Source organism: Macaca nemestrina, chromosome 8 (genome assembly GCF_043159975.1).
Source record: "Macaca nemestrina isolate mMacNem1 chromosome 8, mMacNem.hap1, whole genome shotgun sequence".
NCBI lineage: Eukaryota > Metazoa > Chordata > Mammalia > Primates > Cercopithecidae > Macaca > Macaca nemestrina.
Genome location: NC_092132.1, coordinates 52,160,206 through 52,181,813, shown reverse-complemented (window position 1 = coordinate 52,181,813; position 21,608 = coordinate 52,160,206). Strand labels below are relative to the sequence as shown.

The window sequence follows — 21,608 nt, the reverse complement described above, 5'->3', positions numbered from 1 at the left end:
TCGAATCAGCTATTGAAGCTTGTGCATGCATCACGTAGTTCTTATGCAATGGTTTTCAGCTCCATCAGGTCACTTAAGGTCTTCTCTACACTGTTTATTCTAGTTAGCCATTTGTCTAATCTTTTTTCAAGGTTTTTAGCTTCCTTGCAATGGTTTTGAACATCCTCCTTTACCTTGGAGAAGTTTGTTATTACTGACCTTCTGAAGCCTACTTCTGTCAGCTCATCAAATTCATTCTCCATCCAGCTTTATTCCATTGCTGGGGAGGAGCTGCGATCCTTTGGAGGAGAAGAGGTGCTCTGGTTTTTAGAATTTTCAGCTTTTCTGCTGTGATTTCTCCCCATCTTTGTGGTTTTATCTACCTTTGGTCTTTGATGTTGGTGACCTACAGATGGGGTTTTCGTGTGAATGTCCTTTTTGTTGATGTTGATGCTATTCCTTTCTATTTGTTAGTTTTCCATCTAACAGTCAGGTCCCTCAGCTGCAGGTCTGTTGGAGTTTGCTGGAGGTCCACTCCACAACCTGTTTGCCTGGGTATCATCGGTGGAGGCTGCAGAACAGCAAATATTACAGAACAGTAAATATTGCTACCTGATCCTTCCTCTGGAAGCTTTGTCCCAGAGGGGCACCCACCTGTATGAGGTGTCAGTCAGCCCCTACTGGGAGGAGTCTCCCAGTTAGGCTACACAGGGGTCAGGGACCCACCTAGGGGGCAGTCTGTCCATTCTCAGAACTCAAACACCATGCTGGGAGAACCACTGCTCTCTTCAGAGCTGTCAGACAGGGACATTTAAGTCTACAGAAGTTTCTGCTGCCTTTTGTTCAGCTATGCCCTGCCCCCAGAGGTGCAGTCTATAGAAGCAGCAAGCCTTGCAGCGCTGCTGTGGGTTGCGCCCAGTTCGAGCTTCCCAGGCTGCTTTATTTACCTACTCAAGCCTCAGCAATGGTGGATGCACCTCCCCCTGCCAGATTGCTGCCTCGCAAGTCAATCTCAGACTGCTGCACTAGCAGTGAGCAAGGCTCTGTGGGCGTGGGACCCACCAAGCTAGGCACGGGATCTAATCTCCTAGTGTGCCATTTGCTAAGACCATTGGAAAAGCACAGCATTTGAGTGGGAATGTTCCATTTTTCCAGGTACAGTCTGTCACAGCTTCCCTTGGCTAGGAAAGATAAATCCCCCGACCCCTTGTGCTTCCCGGGTGAGGCAACGCCCTGACCTGCTTCAGCTCACCCTCCGTGGGTTGCACCCACGGTCCAACCACTCTCAATGAGATGAACCAGGAACCTCAGTTGGAAATGCAGAATTCACCCATCTTCTGTGTCAATCACACTGGAAGCTGCAGACCAGAGCTGTTCCTATTCGTCCATCTTGGAACAGCAATTGGTCTTGATCTCTTGACCTCGTGATCTGCCCGTCTCAGCCTCCCAAAGTGCTGGGATTACAGGCATGAGCCACCGCATCTGGGCCTACAACCTATTTAAATACTATTCATGTCCTCCCTTCTTTTGAAACTCACCAGCCCCATAAGCCTTGAGGTCCTTTGGAGATGATGGGGTTAATTCCACAGCAAACTTTGAAAGCTGTAATGTGTTATCCTACTTGAAAACATACTTCTGAAATAAGTATAAGTGTTTAGGGCAAGAGGTGTTCTTGGCCACTAATTTTCTATCATTTCTGAAGTGGACACTCTTTACAGATCAATTCTTACACAGAGTCACAACATACAAAACAGAGAAAAGCCCAGCAGCTCTCATCAAAGTGTCATTTACCTGGATGCTCCCTAACCCTCCTTCCCCTTTCCTTTCATGACCCTTTCAAGACCTAGAATTCTCCCAGACACAGTTTAAAGACCTTGCTCTGATCCTACCAGATCAGAGGATTTGGCCAAACCTCGGGTTCTGAGCTTCAATCTGAACTTTCTTCACAGGATACCTAACTTGTCAGACATCTGTGCCACACTGAGTAAGTCCCAAATATGTGATCTCCAAAGCTCTAGTAATTTTTCAAGTCAAATCCAATTTAATGTGCATAGTGGGTATAGTAGCATTTCCCCAGAATTCATATCCACCCAGAACCTCAAAATGTGACCTTATTTGGAATAAGGGTCATTACAGATATGATTAAGATAAGGCTCAATATTTGATCATATTAGATTAAGGTGGGCCCTGAATCTAATGACAGCCTCCTTGTAAGGCAGAGAAAAAGAAAAGACACAAGGACATAGAGAAGAAAGCATTGTAAAGATGAAGGCAGAGATTGTAGTGATTGATCTACAAGCCAAGGAGCTCCAGGGATTGCCAAGAAATATCAGAAGCTCAGAAAGAAGCATGAGGAGCTTTCTCCCTCAGAGCCTCCAGAAATAATCAACCTGCCAACACCTTGATTTTAGACTTCTGGTCTCCAGAGCTGTAAGAACCAAACATTTCTTTGTTTTTGACTGCCAAATCTGTGATCCTCTATTACGTCAGCTCTCAGAAAGTAATACATTCTGCCTTTCACTTAGTAGGCTCTCCAACATTTGCGGAAGAAATATTTGTTGAGTGAAAAGAATAAATGAGTTCAATTCGATACAGTGGTTGACTAAGAAAAATATTTATTAATTAGTGCTTGAGGAGGAGACAGGATGCATGTGGCTGGGGCTGGAGGAAACCCATGTTCTTCTTCAACTCTCTTATAACACAAGACTAAGGCAGGGCCTCTGCAGGGCCAAGCATGTGAGCAGTTCAGGAAGAAGAAACTATGACTAACACTTAGCTATCAGAGGAAAAACAGATCACTTATTGAGGCTTCCTCAAAGATGTCCTGAGATAATGTTATAAAAAATTATTTCTTTTGAGCTGAGCACTTAAAAAGGTATAGATCAGCCTTATTTATGAGGTCTCTATTCTGTTCCATTGGTCTATATTCCTGTTTTTGTACCAGTACCATGAAGTTTTGGTTACTGTAGCCCTATAGTATAGTTTGAAGTCAGATAACATGATGCCTGCAATGACCATCTGATCTTTAACAAACCTAACAAAAGCAAGCAATGGAGAAAAGACTCCCTATTCAATAAATGGTGCTGGGATAACTGACTAGCCATATGGGGAAGACTGAAGCTGGACCCCCTCCTTACACCATATATTAATACAAAAATCAACTCAAGATGGATTAAAGACTTACATGTAAAACCCGAAACTATAAAACCCTGTAAAACAGCCTAAGCAATAACATCCTGAACATAGGAACGGAAAAAGATTTCATGGCAAAGACACCAAAAGCAATAGCAACAAAAGCAAAATTTTACAAATGGGATCTCATCAAATTAGCTTCTGCACAGTAAAATAAACTATTAACAGAGTAAACAGACAACCTACAGAATTGAGAGAAAATATTTTCAAACTATGCATCTGACAAAGGTCTAATATCCAGCATCTATAAGGAAATTAAACAAATTTATAGGAGAAAAACACCACCATTAAAAAGTGGACAAAGGACATGAACAGACAGTTTTCAAAAGAAGACATAAGTGTGGCCAACAAGCATATAAAAAAAGACTCAATATCACTGATCATTAGAGAAATGCAAATCAGAACCATGATGAGATACCACCTCACACCAGTCAGAATGGCTATTATTAAAAAGACAAAAAATGACAGATGCTAGTGAGGTTGAGGAGAAAAGAGAACATTTATACACTGTTGGCAGGAGTGTAAATTAGTTCAACCATTATGGAAAGCAGTATGGCAATTCCTCAAAGAGCTAGAAGCAGAACTACCAGTCAACCCAGCAATCCCATTACTGGATATATACCCAGATGAATATATATATCATTCTACCATAAAGACACATGCATGTGAATGTTCATTGCAACACTGTTCACAAGGGCAAAGACATGGAATCGACCTAAATGCCCATTAGTGACACACTGGATAAACAAAATGTGGTACATACACACCATGGAATATTATGCAGCCATAAAAAACAATGAGATCATATCTTTTGCAGGAGTGTGGATGAAGCTAGAGTCTTATCCTTAACAAACTAACGCAGAAACAGAAAACCAAATATCACATGTTCTCACTTATAAGTGGGAGCTAAATGATGAGAACTCATGAACACAAAGAAGGAAACAACCGACGCTGAGGTCTTCTTGAGGGTGGAGGGTGGCAAGAAGGAGAGCGGCAGAAAAAATAACTATTGGGGGTGGGTGTGGTGGCTCACGCCTGTAATCTCAGCACTTTGAGAGGCTGAGGCAGGCGGATCATGAGGTCAGGAGATCGAGACCAGCCTGGCCAACATGGTGAAACCCCATCTCTACTAAAAATACAAAACTTAACTGGACGCATACCTGTAATCCCAGTTACTCAGGAGGCTGAGGCACGAGAATTGCTTGAACCTGAGAGGTGGAGGTTGCAGTGAGCTGAGATCACACCACTACACTCCAGACTGGCAACAGAGTGAGGCTCCATCTCAAAAAAAAAAAAAAAATACTAAGAATAATAACTATTGGGTACTAGGCTTAACCTGGATGATAAAATTATCCATACAACAAACTCCCATGACAGGATTTGACCTGTATAACAAACCTTCACTTGTATCCCCAAACCTAAAATAAGTTTAAAGAAAAGGACAAATCATATACATAACAAAGGGCAATTGGTAGACTCATATAGTTCACGCGAAGATTATTTTAATGATATTATGATAGATTCCAATAATAGTTATGAAGTTGTTATAGCTTCTTAGATTTTGCAATGTATTGTTACCTTGGCTTTTATGTTTTCAATCCATGAGCATCAAGTTTTACTGGCCATGTTTTGGTGGCACACTTGTTGTCTGTTTTGTGTCTTCACATCCTTCACCTAATTATAGTTTTCTTCTTACGCTATGTACCTAGTGACTAAATTTCTACTCACTTAATGTCCCTGAAGAGTTTTTGAAATGTAATGAATTAACCACTTTCCCTGTAATTTATGCATACATTTATATACTGAACTGTAGTTTAATCAAACTCCTTTGCCTTATGTAGTATGGTAGTAATATCTAATGAAAACATATGAAGTATGTGTTTCATAATTACCCCAGACAGCTCATTTCAGTTTGCTTCCTACTTAATCCCAAAATTCCTATCTTCCTGCACTGTAAACACTTTCCTTCCCTTCTCATCAATCTCAGTTATATAAATGAAACAGGGGTGGTTGCACAATTACTGAGTGCTTTTTCTGGGTGTTATAAAAGGCCCGGTTCTAGAGAAACAGCTGACAAGGGCACCCACTAAAAGTGATCCTTTTGTTTGACTGAAAGGTTGAAGCAGGTCCAAATTAGGGAGAACTTTGCAAACTCCATTGGAGGAGTGCTGCAGGGGCCAGTGAATGCCAAGTGCATGGTGGAAACATGGCTCATGCAGACCCACCCTGCTGCTGGGAGTGAACCTCACTCAATACGTGGTACTGTACTTTCTTTAGGGCACATTAAGAGAAAAGCCTTCCCAGTAAAATTACTCTCTGAACCTTTCTTTAAATTTCCACAGCTAGTTTAAATGTCTTTTCCCTTATTTTTTTTTTCAGGATAATATCTTTTCTGTCATTTCCTTCTAAGAGGAAAACAATATTTCACATTCCCCACCTTCAATATTCCAGAACCTGTTGAAAGAAGATGCAAATCATCTTGAAAATAGAATCATGGAAAAACACACTGCTAGTTGAAGGCAGATATTCTTATACCTACTGACTGATTTCAGGTAAGTTAAACAATCTCTAAAGCTTCAGTGTCCTCATCTGCAAAAGAAGATAATATCAGCTATCACTGTAGGTTGCCATGAGAATAAAATAATAAGTAACGCCTAGCACAATGCTAGGCACTACAAAAGACTATATGCTTTTTCTTCTTCCTTTCCATTTTCTGTCTACCAAGTGAGATGTTCATTTGTTTGGTAGCATTTATGGAACACATTATATAACAGGCACTGTGTTGGAACCTGGAGATAGGGCATGACCATTGGCCAAATGAGTGTGACTGTCTAACAGAGAGGATAGACATTAACCAATTAATGACATACAACTTATATTTGCCAATTCTGTGTATTCTAAAGGAAAAGCCCAGGATATGCTGGGATAATTTGAACAGAAAGAGTACCCGAGGTCATTACGGTAAAAAGGATTGAATTAGGTGAAGAGAGAAAAGGGAGGGGAAGAAGCTTCCATGTAGGAAGAATTTGAAAACCTAAAAAGTATCTCCTAAACTCATTAGGGTAAGAAGTTTTCAGATTTATCATGAAGACCTCCAGGGAATGATTTTGCACTTTCCTTTGGCAACCTATTCTAGTGTGTGTGTTTTTGTTGTTGTGGGGGAGGTGAATTATAATATATAATGCAGGAAACGCTAGATAACTGTTTGCAGAATATATCCTATGGTAATATGTAGCAATATAATGAATTATTAATTTGTCTTTGATTCTCATTGCATTTTCCCTTTTCTAAACGAAACAGCCTGGTCCTTATGATCCCTTATTGTGCTGAAAGTCTTTGTTTCAAAATACAATAAAAACTTACTGGGATATAAAGGCTAGAAGACTGATGAATGTGAAGCCACTGTGGTTGTGGAAAGGAGGTTTAATTAAAGGTAGAAGGACTATCAAGAGGAGCAGAAGAAAAATAAGGAGGAAAAATCTTTTGATAATGTCTAAAATTACATTCTCGATCATTACCAAATAAATGAATTACATTTAGTTTGAGTTTTAAAAACAGAGGAATGTTATACTTCTTATCCTTTCACATTTGTAGAATAAAACTCACAGTCTATACAATAAGAAAATCATTGCTTAAGTGAAGTTCTTTAGATATCTCCAACAGGTAGAGCTTCCTCTATAATGTGCAAAGCAAACCCTGTGTTGTGCTAAAGTCAGCACCACTGCAGGGCCCTGCTAATAAATCCCTAGACTATGATTTGTGCAATAGGCCCTGCCAGGCCTACTATCCCCTCCTTCCTTCTGGCCAGTTCACACCCACAGACTGGTGTCACTGCAGGGCATGTGGTGTGACTAGTCATTATTAAATAACTGGTGGAAAACTTGGCAAAATGTAACTCTCATACAGCCCTTGTGCCTAAATTTCTTTTTGAAATACAAAAACCAGTCCAATTCACCATGCATATGTAAAATTCACCTAATGTAAAAATTCACTTTACATAAGTAAAATTCATTGAACAGGAATTTTTAAATGCTATTGAATTAATGGTTACTCCATGATTATCAATAATGTGAGTGACAAATTTTTGATCTACACTAGGCTAAGGTTCTGGATGTCATTCGAGGGCTGAGAATGACATTTTAAGAATTGCCTAACCCTTCCGATGTTTATCTCTGAGGTGACTATATACTGTTTTCAACCTCCCAACATGCATTCACCCTTTTCCTTGAGTTTTTCATAATTCAGCCATCAGCATGGCACCCATATAGCCTATGTACTGACTTCACCCCACCTCCATGTGTGTGGGTCTTGACTGGTTCAGCCAGTCAACACGTAGGTCCCATCCTCCTAACCGCATGATTGGTTCAGAGAATGTGACCAATTGCGCCAATCAAACACTCAGATAGGGGCTTATGGGGAAAAAAAAAAAGTTTATCTGATCCTCCAGAGAGCTGCTACAAGACATACTGTTACTTCCTGCTAAATGTGAATTAGGAGCAAATAATTTCCACTAGCTGTGGGAGGCCATCTTATGGCACCAGGAAAGAAAGACATAAGGGAAAAAATGGTTATTTGAGTGACTTTGTTAATTCATGTAATAATCTTTACGTGACCACTACTTCAGGACTTTTAGTTATGTAATACACTCCCTCCTTACCTTTCTTAAAAACGTCAGTTGGACTCATGTTTTCAATTACATGGAATTAAAGGATTTTTGAAACAAGATCCTTGTTTTCTCTCCACCGTCACTTTATTCGGAGGTTGGTATTGAAGGAGAGCAGAAAACTTGCTCAATTTCTATCTTCTCTGTGACAGGGAACAAACAAGTGAATTACAAAGGTGAATTGCAGTTTTATTAGGCAGTAGATTTTAAATAACTTAATAGCAGCCTTTAAAAGGAAAAATTAGCAGAAATACATAATTATTATATGTGAACAAAAATACATAATTTTATCCAAACACACACACAATGTTTCATGACTTTACTCCCTTCTGCTTTTCCTCAGGCAAAGGCACTCCTGGATTTCTGGGAAGGTGGTGCCAATTGTCAGGCTCCTTGTTGGAGTATATTATTCTGATTCAGAGTACTGCTGAAAACTTGAAGGTCTATAAGAACATCTCAGCACTCAGACCATGGATTTCCTAAATCCCCCTTCATAAGTGGGAAAATCAAGAGAAAAGAAAAGCAGAGAATAAAAAAGGAAAAAAAAAAAATGAGCACGTAACTACATTTAAAAAAAAAGAAGGCAAAAATCAAGGGCCAGAGAAAATGATTTTTAATTGTCATTATTCGTTTTATTCTTTTGTCCTTTTCCAGTGTCAATCATGTATAGACTAATGAGAAAAAATGAAAATGAGTTTCAGTAAACAGACCACTTTTGTTGGACTCAGTCTTGAGTTGATCAAATGAGGCAGCTGAACTGAGACTGAATCTTCCCTGTGATTAGCTCAACTCTTGAAGTAGCCAGGCACCTGTGAGGATACAGGGGAGGAGAGAAGATAATAATTGGTCTCTCATCTTTTATAATTATGTATGTTTCAAGTGGATGTGAACTGTGGGGTTTGAGAGGGCTACATAAAAGGGGAAAATTCTGATGTGAACACTTCAGTCATTAACTCTAGCATTCAAAAGGAAAGGAAGATAAAAATTTAAACAATAGGAGACTTGAGCAATAGAAGACTTAAAATAATAATGTTTACTGAAAATTAGGACAATTGTTCATTAATTTCATATCTTATGGCATCTTCATCATACTAAATAGTTACCATAGCTATTGACTGGACAGAGAATTAACCGTTTTATCCCCCTTTTTATACAACATTTCTAAAGTCTCAAAAAAAAAATAACAATTTCTTCCTTTTTGTATTCACTTTTGAGGTAAAAGTAAACAATAAATGAGAAGATTTCAATGGGCTATTTATGTGTGTGTGGATCATGAGAGAAGTTTAACAAAATGTAAGGTATTACAGAAAACTTTTTCTTTATAAATATAAAACATTTCCAAAGACTCTGTGACTGTGGTGTTCATTCTCATCTCTTATTTTCAGGTTCCTAAGCAGAACATAAACAAATTTTATGCTTGATATTTTGTCTGTAATTAAAATATACTTCCAGTAAATTCATAGGTGGCCTAGAGGTGGGGTTTAATTAGGGATTTGGGATACAGACGGTTCTTCCATTCTTTTTTTTTTTTTTTTTTTTTTTTTTTTTTTTTTTTTGAGACGGAGTCTCAGGCTGTTGCCCAGGCTGGAGTGCAGTGGCGCGATCTCGGCTCACTGCAAGCTCCGCCTCCTGGGTTCACGCCATTCTCCTGCCTCAGCCTCCTGAGTAGCTAGGACTACAGGCGCCCGCCACCGCGCCCGGCTAATTTTTTGTATTTTTAGTAGAGACGGGGTTTCACCGTGGTCTCGATCTCCTGACCTTGTGATCCGCCCGCCTCGGCCTCCCAAAGTGCTGGGATTACAGGCTTGAGCCACCACGCCCGGCCTTCCATTCTTTATTAAGTGGAAAAAATGACTGTTCTCCCAATAAATTACTTTTTCCCAAGATACTGCAATTAATTATTGTAATCCAATGTAACTTGTAATAATTTATATTTGAAAACATACTTTAATAAAGCAAGATTTAAGGGAAAAAAACCACAAACAAGAAGGTATAATTCTACCAGACTGTAATCTCCATTAAGGCAGGTGACTTGGTTCACTGATATATTCTGATCACCTAGAACATAGTCTGACATATGTTATTGATACTTAATGCTTCGTCTATTTGTTGAAAAAAATGTAAATATATATTTTCACAACATACCATTCTTACTCAACTTGAATTCTATTCACACATAGTCTTTATCTACCTGTGGCTTTCTTTCAGGTTTGTGTAGGATAGTTCGTAATGTCATCATGGGGATCACCATGTCTAGACAAGAGCCCTTTGGGGGAGTAAATACTGCTAGAGCTAGAGCGACATTGGCATAAAAACAAAAGCAAACAAAACAAAAAACACTTGGTCTTTCTTCTCTTACAGATTGCTACTTCAGAGAGAAAGAGCTCCCACTGCCTGCTTACAGCCAACCAGTTAGAGGAAAGGCCCTAATTATCCTTCCAAGTTCTGGCACTCAGACTCTATCTATTTCTTCTTTTGGCTCCAGACCAAACAAAATGTGAAAAGGAAAAAAAAAAAAGTCAAGAAAAAAATGCAACAGGGCAATAATGCTTTTCCGTGTGGCACACGATCAGAAAATTACTTCCTCTCTACAAAATACTGATGTTAACTTTCTTCCAGTGATCAGAAGTTTAAGATTTCATACAATGCTTAATGAATAAAACCCTATTCGCATACTATGTTTCCTTATTAAAACAGAAAGTCTTTCAAAGGAGATATATCCATCTTTGGTTGCAAAATGATGTTACTTCTATTACCAGAGACTAATTTTAAGCATGTTGAGATGCATATAAAACATTTACTCTGTATTCTTTATGTTTCCCATCAGGGACTACTTTTCTGCTTTGAAATCAGAACTTTTTGTCTTTTCTCTTTTTTTTGGCATTCCTTATTCCTCCTCCCATTATCCCCATTCCTCCCCACACAACTCCTTGAACTTATCTTTTGTCTTTATCTTTTTGTTTTTCTCTATACATAATATGCACAAGTTCGCACCTCCCTCCCAACAATGACCTCACTTTTTTTTTAAGCATTCACTACCTTCCTTTTGAAGAATAAAGAAGTTGGAGAAGATGGTATGTAACTTTCTGTTTTTCCACTTCTTCTAAGTGGTAGCATCACAAAAGATACCTCCATTGGTAGGGCAGATCTATATTACTAGAGAAGAAAAATGTAAACTTCACATACTCACATTTATGGAAAAATACAAACATTTCTACCTTTTCTATTGAACCACCAAAAATGCCTCAAATCCAAAATTCAGAGCTCACAGCATAGTCTTCTTAGACCTTATTAGATTTTATGAAAGTGACTATCAGTTCGCAAGTGAAAGGGTATGTAACTTGTATAGCAAACCCATTCAAATTTCTTAGAGTACACAATTATGTAAAATTACACACCAACCACTGAGCCCTCAACAAGAAAATGTTTACTGAATGGATAAATCAATGAAGTGAGGATGTGGCGAATCATCTTGGCTAAGGTACGGAAAGTGAATTGGAGACTAGACAAGCTGGAAGTTATAAGACCAGTTAGGAGATTTTTTAAATAACATTGAGGAGGCAAGTAGTGATCTTTTAAAAGGCAGTGGAAACGGAGAACAAGGTCTAGGTATATTCTAAAAATAGGGACAGGTAAAATCTTCAGAAATTGTTGCCAGAATGAATTTTGGGCAAGCATCCAGAGGATGATAAAGACAGGACTCACTGTACCCACTGGTATTCACCTGAAAATGAAGATTTCAAAAAATTATGTGAATATCATTAGAACAAACATGGACATTTATAAGTTTACAAGCCTTAGAGTGCCTAAGTATGACTCACTAAATCATCTACTCCCCTAAACATCCTTCTACATACTGACAAGGATCAGCTTTCCTGTGTTGACAAAAAGAGTCAAATTCTGAAATATACTTGAAGAGATATATTCTGAGCCATATATGAGTGACATGGCCCATGACACAGCCCCAGGAGATCCTGAGAACATGTGCCCGAGGTCATCGGGCTACAGCTTGGTTTTATAGGAGGGGTGGGAGGGGCTTCCATGTCATAGGTGAATTCAAAGATTTCAAAGATATTTCTGATTAGCAAGTGGTTGAAAAAATTTATCTAAGGAAGGAAGTGTCTGGGTTAACATAAGATCTTGTGGAGACCAAGGTTTTTATTATGTAGATAAAGCCTCCAAGTAACAGGGCTTCAGAGAGAATAGATTGTAAATATTTCTTATCAGACTTAATAAAAGGCACCAGATTCTTAGTTAATTCTCTCCTGGATCAGGAAAAAAACATGGCAAGGGAAAGAGATTCTGTACAAGATATAGATTTTCCCCACAGGAGACAGCTTTGCAGGGCCTTTTCAAAATATGTCAATTAAATATGTTTGGGGGGAAAGGTACTTTGATTTCTTTTAGGGCCTGTTAGCTGTCATTTTGGCATTTTATTGGTGTGAAGAATCTGCTTTGTTAGTCTTAAGGTCTGTTTTAATGTTAATGCTGGTCAGTTGAGACTGAATTCCAAAGGGAGAAAGGTATAATGGGTCATGTTCGACCACCCATTTCCATCGTGGCCTGAACTAGTGTTTCAGGTTTATTTTGGAATGCCCTTGGCTAAGAAGAGGGTATTCATTTAGTTGGTTCTGGGACCTAGAATTTTTATTTTTGGTTTATACCTGTGTCTTTCTACTTGTTGCTCCTATTTGATGAGCCATATTTCACTATACTTCTTTTGCTCATTAAGTTCAAAGTAGTCTTCATTTTAGTTGTTTTAATGTTATTAACTCCCACTTCGATCATTTCTTCCTGTCAGGTGTTCAGTATTTCCATCACATCATCTTCTATCACATCCTAACTCTCCTACTCCCTTCCCTTCAGTGATTGCCAGGACACACAACAGTATAATAAAATCAGAGGTCAAGAGAGTATGTTTAATTCATTTGTATTGGTTTTCATGGAATCAATTTATGCTCATGTATTTTAGATTAAATATATACTATTTCCAAGCTTGCTTTTCATTTTCTTTTTCTTTTTCCTCTTCCTCCTTCACTATCACTGACCTAGATTCCATGTACCAGATGTGTTCACCTGGAACTCAGATTAAAAGGAAGAATGTTCACTCCCTGCTCCTTTTGTGCCTCAGGTCACAATCTGGAGAATTCCTCTACAGAGAGAAAGGCTGGAAAACATATTTCTAATTCTTAGAAGGAGGTAATTAAATAATTTCCTTTTATGATACTGTCTTTGTTCTCTTCTTGAAAGGAAAGAACATCCCCTTTATCACTTTAAACAGGGCAAACTAGTATTTCTAACCATCCTCCCAAAGTTAATTAACATGTAAATACTTGTCAGTAAAAGGTAACACTTCAGCAATTAGCATATAAATGGGCCAAGGACAATATTCTGCCATAAAGGAGACAGCTTGGAAGATTTTGCCAAATGTATTTGGAAAGAAAAAATATAAAATAAAATAAAGGCTTCATCATTTCCATGCAAACAGTTATGAACTAGAATGTCAGCTGAAGCCTGGGGTAAAAGGAGAACTACCCTGCTTAGATTGAATGAGGTGAAGTTTGCATACACAACATGGTTTTATGTACATGTTTACTCAAGTAGCGATGACGGAAAGTGACTAATTGTTTATGTCCAGAAAAGCACATCATGTTTGTTTGATTTTAATGAATACCATCAGCGAAGGAAACAGAAAGCCATAGGTGCGAAAAGAATTTAAGGGCTAATTTTTCCATATTGGCTGTAATGATTAGTACACTCACAAAATTGCACATGCAGGGAATGCTTCTACTCAGCCCTGAATTTGTGTTTCAAATGAGGTAATTGTGCACCTAATGATCCGTTTGCACAAGCAATTACCTGATTGGCATATGCCAGGTGAGCTTGTGAGAGATAAGAGGGCAAATGCACTTTTTTTTGGCTTTGCATCCATGGTATCCTAGTTTGAAAAATAAAATAATTATAGTCATATTACCTTTTGACATTTTTATTGGAATCATGGGTCCATGTGTGAATGGGATGCTCATGCTAATGAATGAAAGATCATTAGCCCAAGATAAAAATAAACTCTGACCACACTACCAAAGATGCTTGTGATTTTATATTTACTGTTAGAACTACAACATAGCTAAGTTTATTGGGGGAGTCTCAGAATTTCTAATCAGAAAATTTGGCTTAAAATCGTGTGTAGCTACTATGTCAATTCCAGATATCCAAACTTAGGCAAGTCACCTAAAAATGCCAAATCATAGTTTTTCAAAATGGAGAGAATAATTTTGTTTATATGGAAACTTGATCTGGTGATTACTCATTGCATCCTGCATTAGAAGTGTCAACATTAAGTAAATCGTATTGATGCCTATGCCAGGTCCAGGTGAACCCTAGGAAACATGTTAGTGTTGGTCTGTTCAGCATCTCATCATCTCCTTCACTTGGCGGGGCTGAAAATCTGGACCCCACCCCTCTCACTACCAAGTGGCAGGTGATCCAACTAGATTGAAGTCATCCTTGACAGACAGGGTCAGGCTCAATGACAGTTTTCCTACCTTTTTCCAGACCTAAAAAAGTCCCTTCAGGCTACTTCACAGTCCAAGGGTTGGGTCAAAACTGAATTCATCTTGTACATTTGAAAAGTAAGCACATTTTCAGGGCACTTCAGCCTCAGCAGTGTGAATACTTGGGACAGTGGAAAGGATCTGCACATAAGCCTCAACCTACCCAGAAGCTGATCATTTTCTCCCTGCACCCTAGAAAGTCAAGTGGGCCAGTAGAAGTTTCTATAATGATGGAAATATTCCATAACCTGGACTGTCCACTATGTTAGCCATTAGCCACATGTGGCTACTGAACACTTGAAGTGTAGCCAATGGTAATGAGAACTCAGGAACTGAATTTTTAATTTTATTCAATTCTAATGAATTTAATTTAACTTTAAAGAGCCACATGAGGCTAATGACTACCATATTGAACAATGTAGCAAGGAAAAAACAAAACAGTTTATCAAATAACAACTCCATACTATCAACTGTGAATGTCAGGTACTGTCCACAGTTGTTTACTCCTACCCTTTAAAAATATGTAATGCCAATCCTCCCTTTCCAGAGCATCTTTGACACTTTTTTAGCCATTTCTTGGCCAATTCCTGGTCGTCATCGATAAGGTAAAAAAGCACAACGATCTAAGACTGAAATAATTACTCTTATTAGAATCCATCCTAAAACCAAACCAAAACAAAACCAAGAAAGAAACAGAAAGGCAGAGTTTGTCTAGGGCTTTTGGCGCCTGCAACCTGATGGTTGATGACCATTAGGTATGAGACTGTCATCCAATTGAGATGGAAGGTTAATGAATCAGAGTTTGTGACCTAACTAGGTATCTAAAATCCTGTATCCTAAAAATCATGCCTAACTTGCCTGGGCTTTGAAAGCATGGATAAAATAATAATAGTAAAACTAATATAGTAACAGTAACAATGAATAATAATTTATTACGTTTCAAGCATTGCTCTAAAATCATGGTTTATGTAATTTATTCTTCATGACAGCCTGAGGAGATGGTTGTTATTGTTTTTCTTATTTCACTGATTGAAGAACTGAGACTTCTAAAGGCCACCTTACTTGTCCAACGTCATAGCAAGAACATGTGGCAGAGCTGAGGTTCAGAGCCAGACCAGTTTGGCACCAGAGCCTATTGCCATAACCACTGTGTGATGTGGTTTTGAACCACATCAAGGTTAAGGATATTCCTGCAAAATTATCAAATGTTTTAGGTTTTATAGAAAAGCAAAAGTTTCCATGCTAGATGACGACTCTGCTGATGAACAAATATCGGTGAGTCTGAAACTAGGTAAACTGTTTCATGTGCAATTTAAGAGACTATTGGGACAGAGGAGTATCTGGAATGGCCTTTCTCTAAGGCAACAAGGATCTCACTTCTTCCTAAAGAGCTGAAATGAACCACTGAGTCTAGTTTTGTGTGATGGTTTCTTCCCTGAAATGAACAGTTCAGGATCATCTCAAGGACAGGAACACATTCATGCTTTAGTCCGTCTAGGGTGAGGACCCGAGGCCTATCGTGCCCCCTGACGGCCTCTGCTGACTGGTTTTTTCTTTGAGGCTTGCAATGCTGCCTACATTCGGCTAAGCTTTGGCAAGTGATTTACAGTACTGTTTGAGATTGCCATTCTTACTCAGGTGTAAATAAAGTGGTGAGATTGTCTCAGAATTGAAAAATGACAATCTAGTACAAAATATAAATAATTAGAATTCTGGCTTCCAAAACTAGGTATGTGAAACAGAGGTGGGAGGTGGCAAGTAGGACCTGGCAATTTTCTCTGATGATATTAAAACCTTCAGACACACATACACACGCACAGCCCTATATATAAGACCAGGACACTAATATTCATTAAGCTACACTGCACCTACCTCTCTGCCTATAAAACTTAAGATCAAGTAATCCTTGAATGTAGTCGTCCTTGAATCTAGCCATGCTGTAGCTATTAACAAGAAATTTTAGAGCCACTTTCAAAAAAATATAAAAGAACTCATCTGTAGATTTAGAAAAAAAAGTATAAAATACAGCCACAAATAGGGCTATTGGAGACAACTAAAAGTACTAATTTTCCTGGATAATTCTACATACCAGGACATGATCATATCCAATTAAGTTGAGCTCTGTTCAATAATCACTGTGTAATGGGATAGAATCACAGAGTAATAGGATTTGTTTAAAGCAAGGACAGAGGAGCTTAATACCTATTAGATATCTTAAATGCATTAAGAATGAAAAAGACCAATTGATAGGAAACTGTTTACATGAACCTAAAGAAAATGAAAATAACTCTATGGTTTCTCTGAAGAGTCTTGTTGACATTTACAAACTTTGTTGCTCAGTAATTTTCAGCGCTAACTTATCTGAAAATAGTTAGAATCAAAAAGAAGAAGAGCTCAATATAGAGACGTATACTTTTTCTCATAAGATCACTGACCCTGGCAGATCAAAGTTTGGTCTGGAGTAGACAGGACAAGATCTTGGAAGGTCACGATGGCCCTGAACATATTGTTTGGCTTCTCAGATAGAGAACTTTCAAAAGGAACTGTGAATGCCTTGTCACGCTTGAACTAGATGTTAGTTGGCTAAGCTGAGAATCAAATATGGGAAATTAGTTGCCATTAAAAGATCGCTTCAGGCAGTTCATTTCTCATCAGCCAAGCTGTGCAGGCCTCCTGCTGGGGACAGTGAACATTAGCTTACTAAATACTTCAGCTCATCAGACACTGCTTTACTCATGGATGGGCCTGGATTTTGGCGACGGGGGAAGGGGAAGAGGAAAGAATGGATATAAAACATAACTACCAGCATCTATCTGGGTAGAGATTAATTCTCTATGCTATTAAAAATATAATTGTTCATTGACATGTACAGATATTCACAATTTATTGTTAAAGGAAAATAAGCTGGTTCTAAAACCTTTTTTATATGATGTTTTTGGGGGAGTGTGTGTATTTAACCTGGAAGAATGAACAGCAACATCTTTATAGAGGTGACTTTGGGGAGGTGTTTTTAGGATGACTTTTTATAATTTATTTTATTCATATGTATTTTAAACACTTTTAAAATTATATTATTTTCAATAATTATAAATTTATAATAAACATCTAGTAGTAAATCTAATAATAGACATTAAACAAAAGATTATGCCTATTTCACTTTCTTCTCCCTGAAATGTTTTATTTCCTTTGGAGGAACACTCATCCTGCGTGTCACAGGCAGTGAAACCAGAGCAACTTCATCTCTTCATCTTGAAAAGGAGCTGGGTAAAATGAGGATGGAACCTGCTGCACTGCACTCCCAGGAGGTTAGGCATTCTTAGTCACAGGAGGGGATAGGAGGTTACAAGATACAGGTCACAAAAAAATCTGCTGATAAAACAGGATGCAATAAAGAAGCCAACCAACCCCGTCAAATGCAAGATGGTGATGAAAGTGACCTCTGGTTGTCCTCACTGCCTGTTATAATGCGTTAGCATGCTAAAAGACACTCCTACCAGAGCAAAGACAGGTTACAAATGCCATGACAATGTCCAGAAGTTACCCTATGTGGCATAAAGGAAGAGAAACCTTCAGTTTCAGGAAATCCCCACCCCTTTCCCAGAAAACTTATGAAAATTCCACCTCTTGGATTATTGGCAGAATATGGTCAACAAATAACCATAAAACTAGCCAACAGCAGCCCTCAGGACTGCTCTGTCTATGGAGTAGCACTCTTTTATTTCCTTACTTTCTCTTTTTTTTTTTTTTTAAATACAGAGTCTTGCTCTGTTGCCCAGGCTGTAGTGTGGTGGAGTGATCTCGGCTCACTGCAACCTCTGCCTCCCAGATTCGAGTGATTCTCCTGCTTCAACCTCCCAAGTAGCTGAAATTACAGGGGCCTGTCACTATGCCTGGCTAATTTTTGTATTTTTAGTAGACATAGGGTTTCACCATGTTGGCCAGGCTGGTCTCGAACTCCTGACCTCAAGTGATATGTCCACCTTGGCCTCCTAAAACACTGGGAATACAGACATGACTCACTGCACCTGGTCATTATTCCTTTACTTTCTTAATAAACTTGCTTTCACTTTACTCTGTGGACTCACCCTGAATTCTTTCTTGTGTGAGATCCAATAACCCTCTCTTGGGGTCTGGATTGGAACCCCTTTCTGATAACATAAGGGCCTTTCAAATGCTTGAAGGAAAAATTTCCAGAGCGAGTTTAAATGAATTGTGAACAGAAACCATACTTTATCTTAGGGCCTACACTGTTCTAGCAGCTCTAGAATTATGCTGCATAGGACAGCCCTAAAACGGTAGCCAGAGTCACCCGACATTATCACCGAGCTTTCTCTGTCCTGAGAGTTTGCACAGACTCACCTTTGTTCTCCCAGTGAAATAAATTACGTGCTCCAAAATAGAGGGCTGTGCCTACCTAGAAGTTTGCATTATATATGGGCAAAATAATGAATGGGCTCTGGAGTCAGACACTCTGAACTGGAATCTCAGTTTCACTGCATAATGGCTGAGTGACCTTGGAAAAGCCGCTTAATCATCTCTGGGATTCAAATTCTTTATCTATAAAAGGAAAGAGTAAAATCTATATCATACAATTGCCTTGAGGATTAAATTACATGTTTGTAAAGACTGTAAGGGAGGTCATCTCTGAGTTCTGGTTACTCTTACTTTCCCACCTTTTCACTCAGTGAAGTGACAAGGAAACCCTGGATAGGAAAAGGGGCTACAATGGCAGAGTTTCAAACAATGTACGGTGGAGGAAGTTTATGCAGCACGCAAACTTAAGAGAAGTAAAGAAGAGGGGGTATATAAGAGCAAGTGTCTTTAAAAGTGCAGGTTGTGACTGATGGATGCCCAGGCAGTACAGAATCTATTCCTGCAAGATACCCACCCCCACCCGCTGAAAGGGAGCTTTCCAGAAGTACAAAGCTCTCATGATAGGAGACAGGGGGCCCAGCTTTGCTACCTGACCTACTTAGCCATATGAGCTGGTAAATGTGCCTGGGATTTCAAGCCAATTTTCCTCTCTTCAAAATGGGGATGTCATCTACTTTGTCTCAAAAAGTTGTCGTGAGACTCAAAAATTCTTTACAAAGTGGAAAATGCTACTTAACCATTTGTTAGGACTCCGGTTTGCAAGTAAGTGACAGAAACCCAGATCAGATAAGCATAAGCAAAAAGGGAAATTTCTCACAGAGTTGAGTGCAGGAACAAAGCTGGGGTCCAGAAACTCCTGGTAAGGTGGCTAACTCAGCCCCTGGTACGGTGGCTAACTCACTCATTCCCAGCATTAGCACTAAAAGTGCAGGGTCCTGGAAATCCCCTCAGCGCACGCGAACGGAGACAGTTGGCCGCCATCCCTGGCTCCTGTGACCCTCTGAATGTCTGATTCATTCCTCTCCCCCTGCTGATCCGTTTCCTCCATTTTCTCTGTCCATATGGTTAGAACCACAGTCAAGGACAGGTTCTAATCTCTAATTTTGTTATGGCATGGGCAATTTTGTGTTTTATTGCCCGATATAACTATAGTGTAGAATAATCCCATTTTTAAAAGTCTCATATTTCACTGTTGGGAAATCATCAAAGTTATAAGCCTGATGTCTGTATTTTTGTAAAAGAAGTCTAGTTTAGGAACCATTACAGGGAATGAGTTCAGCAAACTCATCAGATCACTTATTTTCCAATGGAACCACTTAAACATACCCCGTTATCTCTGAGAAATCATGAGATGCAGGGAGGGGCCTTGTTTTTAAGGTATTTTGGGTATTGTCTGCTACCTGGCTTAACAGGAAGTTCTATGAGAGACTCAGGAACTATATGACTCCATGTGGCTATTTTGCTTACTGTGTTAACCTCAGCGCTCAAAACCTGCTGGCCAGGTGGATGAACAAACAAGGTAAATGAAAATGAAAACATGAGAAAGCTAAATGTTGAGATGTGTGCTACATTCTCTGTAGGTCCGAAACAGAGAAGGAAGGGAAGTGTGAGGTGTACTGTTCCAGGTGAAGACTCACAGGCCGTTGAAAACAGCTATAGCATGGGAAGGGGAGGCTCAGTTTTCGTCTTCCTCACTCAGTTTCGACTCATTGTACTATAAGGCAGAGCATAAAGCCCAGTGTATGCAGATAAGGGAATTGGCGTTCACCAGAAGGTAGTCCACTAGCATACCCCGCCCCTGTGTTTTGGAATTCACACTCCACAAGGATATGGAACAATGGCAAGGGAGTCACGCTGGGCCTGCTAGGCCTGTTCTCTTCTTGACCACCTCCAAGTTTCTTCTATTTGAATGTGTTCTTTTGAAAAAAAAAAAAAATGTAGATTTTATGAATGTTTTCCCCATTATGTGATTAAACTTAATGAAAAACAACAGGTCGGGCACCATGGCTCACGCCTGTAATCCCAGCACTTTGGGAGGCCGAGGCGGGCGAATCATCTGAGGTCAGGAGATGGACACCATCCTGGCTAACATGGTGAAACCCGTCTCTACTAAAAATACAAAAAACACTAGCCGGGCGTGGTAGTGGTGGCGGCGCCTGTAGTCCCACTACTTGGAAGGCTGAGGCAGGAGAATGGCATGAACCCGGGAGGCGGAACTTGCAGTGAGCCGAGATGGCGCTACTGAACTCAGCCTGGGCGACAGAGCAAGACTCCATCTCAAAAAAAAAAAAAAAAACAAAACAAAAAGAAAAACAACAACAACAACAACCAGGCTGAACCTCGTTTTCATTTGCTCTCCGAACTCTGCCTATTTCCTCACAGCTTCTCCTTCTTTAGCCACCCGTCTCTACCTCGTCTTGCACACAGATTTCCACCCGATCCTTCCACTCTGGCAGTCAGCAATGGGCTTTAATTGACACATCATTAAAAAATACTCAGGCACCATCTGAACTGGAATAAGAATAAATTCCAGACAAAGGGCTCAAGCCAGCCTTCCAGATTTCAGTGTCAGAGAGCCCTCTCAGAGGAGGCAGTCATTTTTTTTGTCGTCTTTCTCCAGCATTGTAGCGATTCTAAACAAGCCAAATTGGAATAAACGCTCCATGACACTACTCACCACCTTGTGTTTTCGTAGGGGCCGCTGCCTAACAGTTTAGGCTGAAGTATTTAACACTAGCCCATTTGCTCTGACAGCTCTTTTATTATAGATGACCACCCCAGGCCTTGGGAGGTTCACTTTGTCCAATATTGGTTTCATTTGGGTATGATCATTTTGTTCGGAGTTG

General features: G+C 39.4%; 1 long non-coding RNA gene across 11 annotated transcripts in view; it reads right to left on the bottom strand.

The window, feature by feature from the left end:
* Positions 1–21,608, bottom strand: part of LOC105497258 (uncharacterized) — a 38,477-nt gene that overhangs the window by 12,598 nt on the left and 4,271 nt on the right. For 4 of the 11 annotated variants that reach the window (XR_011606898.1, XR_011606891.1, XR_011606890.1 and 1 more), the window contains 6 exons: positions 18,748–18,945; positions 10,874–10,990; positions 8,545–8,643; positions 7,829–7,977; positions 5,707–5,760; positions 4,332–4,452 (listed from right to left, as the gene is read on the bottom strand). This is a non-coding gene — a long non-coding RNA (uncharacterized lncRNA). Of the gene's footprint in view, positions 1–4,331; positions 4,453–5,608; positions 5,761–7,828; positions 7,978–8,544; positions 8,644–10,873; positions 10,991–18,747; positions 18,946–21,608 lie in introns of all 11 variants that reach the window. The other 7 variants (XR_011606892.1, XR_011606895.1, XR_011606894.1 and 4 more) reach the window with 5 other exon arrangements.